This window comes from Pristiophorus japonicus, chromosome 8 (assembly GCF_044704955.1).
Source record: "Pristiophorus japonicus isolate sPriJap1 chromosome 8, sPriJap1.hap1, whole genome shotgun sequence".
In the NCBI taxonomy this organism is placed as follows: domain Eukaryota; kingdom Metazoa; phylum Chordata; class Chondrichthyes; family Pristiophoridae; genus Pristiophorus; species Pristiophorus japonicus.
This window is the reverse complement of record NC_091984.1, coordinates 145,899,479-145,903,741: the sequence shown is the minus strand read 5'-3', so window position 1 is coordinate 145,903,741 and position 4,263 is coordinate 145,899,479. Positions and strand designations below refer to the sequence as shown.

The window sequence follows — 4,263 nt, the reverse complement described above, 5'->3', positions numbered from 1 at the left end:
ACAACTTTTTTAATAAAGCTGCATTCTCCCTGTGAATGTCTCCAGCTCGCTCTCGCTGGGCTGTTTATTCAAGTCTTGTTTCTGTAAATGTGAATCTGTAAAAGGCAATAAACGTGAAGAATATTCAGTCTGTGTCTGGCGAGTGCTTTGGAAATGTCCCACCTCCCCCTCAGCTGGATTGGCTGTATTTCAGTAAGTGTCTGTCCTGATTGGCTGGGTGGGCTGTCAATCAATGGCACATCAGCAGGAGATTTGAATCAAAGCCAATTATCAATCATTTTAAAACGATCAATTTGACCTCGAACCCCTGGAGTGCACAAGATTAAACACAGACACTAAAAGCTGCTGGGATTAAACCCTCCCAGTGTGAGCATTGGTTCTCACTCTGCACACTGTGGGTGTTGGGGCAGCCCCCGATGGTGGGATCACACTGTGCACTCTGTGCTGACTGCTGGGGGCAATCTGGGGACAGGAGACCACAGTCACAACGTTGCATTCTCTCTCCTTAACGTGTGGCTCGTGGCAGCAGCACAAAACTGTACCGAGTGAGGCCTCAGCTTCGGGAGAGGAGCAGTCAGTGTATCACTGTGTACATGTCCCTGAGTGTTAGTGTGGTTTACCCAGCACCGCCTGTAGGTGTGGTGTGAGACTTTTTTAAAATTCATTCTTGTCAGATCAACTCCAGCGCCAAAGATCACTTTGCGCTACTACATTTGATCTTAGCCAAAAGGCCGAGAGGGGAAGCTGCACCGTTCCTGGAAACACTGCAATACCAGGTCGGTGCATGGAGTGGACAGAGCAAGCCCCTGTTCCATCTCGGTGTGGTGTGTGACTTTTTTTTTAAATTATTTTTTTTATCCAATTTCGTTCCAGATCAACTCTAACGTCAAAGATCACTTTGCGCCAATGTGTTTGATCTTAGGCCAAAAAGCCGAGAGGCGAAGTTGCACCGTTCCTGGAAATATTGCAATACCAGGTCGGTGCATGGAGTGGACAGGGCAAGCCCCTGATCTAGCTCCCTGTCCAAAAATCAATTCAATATCATGTCCCCATAGGGGATATAACTGATAAGAACAGATACGACACTTGATCTTAGCCAAAAGGCCGTGTTTTTTTTTTAATAAAATAATCTGTACAGTACATTCAATGGCATTTCAGTACATTTCGCTGCGGTCAGCAATCCCGTACAATACATCTGGGTGCTGACGGCAGTTCCGTTCGTTACATTTCTTGTTTTTCTGTTCAAGTGCGATTCGGTACAATAAACGGGATACATTGTGGTACATTCACACAAATTACATTTCATGTGTTACAATACAGTGCCCGGAATGCGTGACGGTACATTTACATTTTTTTCTTTTCAAACATGCATTTCGTAACACAGCTTGCATTGTATATGGCACGACATTGGTGTTTACAGATTTGGTGCTCTATGTACACAAAGAGTAAATTACAAATACAGCTCGAGGGAGGTTTGTACTGATTCCTGCCCCCAGGTTTTCCGTGGCAGAAGGGCTTTAAACTGTGGCCCTTCCCCACCGTGCCTTTGCGGCGACTGCACCAATTTTCAGTGCGTCCCTCAGCACGTATTCCTGGATCTTGGATTGCGCCAGTCTGCAACATGCGGACATGGTCATCTCCTTGTTCTGGAAAACCAGCAAGTTTCGGCAAGACAAAAGAGCGTCTTTGACCGAGTTGATAGCCCTCCAGCAGCAGGTGATGTCTGTCTCGGTGTGAGTCCCTGGGAACAGCCCATAGAGCACAGAGTCCTGTGTTACGGAGCTGCTTGGGATGAACCTCGACAGCAACCACTGCATCTCTTTCCAGACCTGCGTTGCAAAGGCGCAATCCTGAAGGAGATAGGTGACAGTCTCGTCCGCCCCACAGCCGGCCCGGGGGCACCGTGCCGTGCTGCTGAGGCGTCGGCTGTGCATGAATACTCTGACGGGTAGGGCCCCCCTCACCGCCAACCAAGCTACGTCTTGGTGCTTGTGTGTGAGCTTTGGCGATGAGACGTTCTGCCAAACAAGTTCGACAGTCCGCTCAGGGAACCACCCGACAGGGTCCACCATCTCCTTCTTTCGGAGGGCGTCCAGGACCTTACGTGCTGACCACTGTTTGATGGCCTTGTGGTCAAAGGGGTTTCTTTTGAAAAACTTTTCCACGAAGGACAGGTGGACAGGCATGGTCCAACTGGTGGGGGCGTTTCGCGGCAGCGTGGCCAGACCCATCCTTCTCAACAATGGGGACAGGTAGAACCTCAGCACGTAGTGACACTTGGTGTTTGCGTACTGGGGGGCTGTGCATAGCTTGATGCAGCCGCACACAAAGGTGGCCATTAGGATGAGGGCCACGTTCGGAACGTCCTTTCCTCTACTGTCCAGAGATTTGTACATCGTGTCTCTGCGGACACGGTCCATTTTGGACCTCCAGACAAAGTGGAAGACGGCCCGGGTGACTGCCACGGCACAGGAGCGAGAGATGGGCCAGACCTGTGCCACGTACAGCAACACCGAGAGCACCTCACTCCTGATGACCAGATTCTTGCCTGTGATGGAAAGGGAGCGCTGCTCCCAAAATGCCAGTTTCTGTCTGACCTTGGCAATGCGCTTGTCCCAGTTTTTGGCGCACGCCCCGTTCGCTCCGAACCATATTCCCAGCACCTTCAGGAAATCTGGCTTGACGGTGAAGGGAATGGAGGCTCGGTCGGTCCAGTGACCAAAGAGCATAGCCTCGCTCTTGGTGCGATTGACCTTTGCTCCCGAGGCCAGTTCAAACTGGTCGCAGATTGCGAGCAATCTGTGGACCGACTGCGGATCCGAGCAAAAGACGGCGACGTCGTCCATGTACAGCGAGGTTTTGACCTGGGCGCCTCCGCTGCCTGGGATCGTCACCCCTCTAATGCCCACATCCTTCCTAATGGACTCGGCAAAGGGCTGGATACAACACACAAACAAGACAGACGAGAGAGGACAGCCTTGCCTGACTCCAGATCTGATTGGAAAGCTTTGAGTTTCCCACCCATTGATTAGAACTGCACTACTGATGTCTGTGTAGAGCAGTTTGACCCAATTGCAGATACCCTCCCCAAACCCCATTTTGGAGAGCACGTCCATCAGGTACGTGTGCGATATCCTGTCAAAGGCTTTCTCCTGGTCTAAGCTGATTAAGCAGGTGTCCACCCTCCTGTCCCGCACGTAGGCGATCGTATCTCTGAGTAGCGCGAGGCTATCAGAGATCTTCCTGCCGGGGACAGCGCAGGTCTGGTCCTGGTGAATCACCAGCTCAAGGGCAGACTTGACCCTGTTGGCGATGACCTTTGACAGGATCTTGTAGTCCACATTGAGCAGCGAAATGGGCGGCCAGTTTTTGATTTCCTCCCTCTCCCCCTTCTGCTTGTAGATGAGGGTGATGATGCCTTTCTCATCGATTCTGACATGCTGCCGGCCAGAAGCATACCTCCGTACACTTCCAGCAGGTCCGGGCCTATCCAGTCCCACAGAGCCGAGTACAACTCGACCGGTAAGCCATCGCTTCCGGGAGTTTTATTCGTTTCGAAGGACCGGACGGCCTTTGTCAGCTCATCCAGAGTTAGCGGGTGGTCCAGACTCTCCCGTTCGCTGTCGTCTAAGACCTCCGAAATAGACGACAGGAAAGACTGGGAGGCCACGCGGTCTGTGGGTTTGACGTCGTAGAAGGATTTGCTGATCCTCTGCATGTCAGGCTGCGAAGACGTCACAGAACCGTCTCCTTCCCTTAGGCTGGTGATCACAGAGCTCCCCCTGTGTACCTTTTGGAAGAAGAAGCGCGAGCACGTCTCATCCTGCTCAACGGAGCGGACTCTGGAGCGGAAGATGATCTTGGAGGACTCCGAGGCAAAGAGCGAGGCTTGCTGGCCCTTCACCTCTTCGAGTTCCTCCGCGACATCGACCCCCATCGACTGCAGCAGGAGCAGGTTTTGCATATTTGTCTGGAGTTGGGACAATTCCCTCTGTCTCCCTCTTGTCTCCTGAACACCTTTGAGGATGAAGAACCTCTTGATGTGCGTCTTGATTGTTTCCCACCAGTGCATCGGGGAATCGCAGAGGGGTTTTACGGTTCTCCAACCTTTGTAATCCCTCTTGAGTTCCTCAACGTTTTCCGGAGTCAACAGTTTCACGTTCAGCTTCCATATCCTTCTGCCAAATTTCTGGTTTTCCTGTGGGTGACAGTCGGCCAGTAGGAGGCAGTGGTCAGAGAAGAACACCGGTGTGACGTCGGTGG

The 4,263-nt window shown here is 51.8% G+C and overlaps 1 pseudogene; it reads right to left on the bottom strand.

The window, feature by feature from the left end:
- Nucleotides 1-939: 939 nt before the first annotated feature.
- LOC139269881 (U2 spliceosomal RNA) lies at nucleotides 940-1,113 on the bottom strand (annotated as a pseudogene).
- Nucleotides 1,114-4,263: the final 3,150 nt, after the last annotated feature.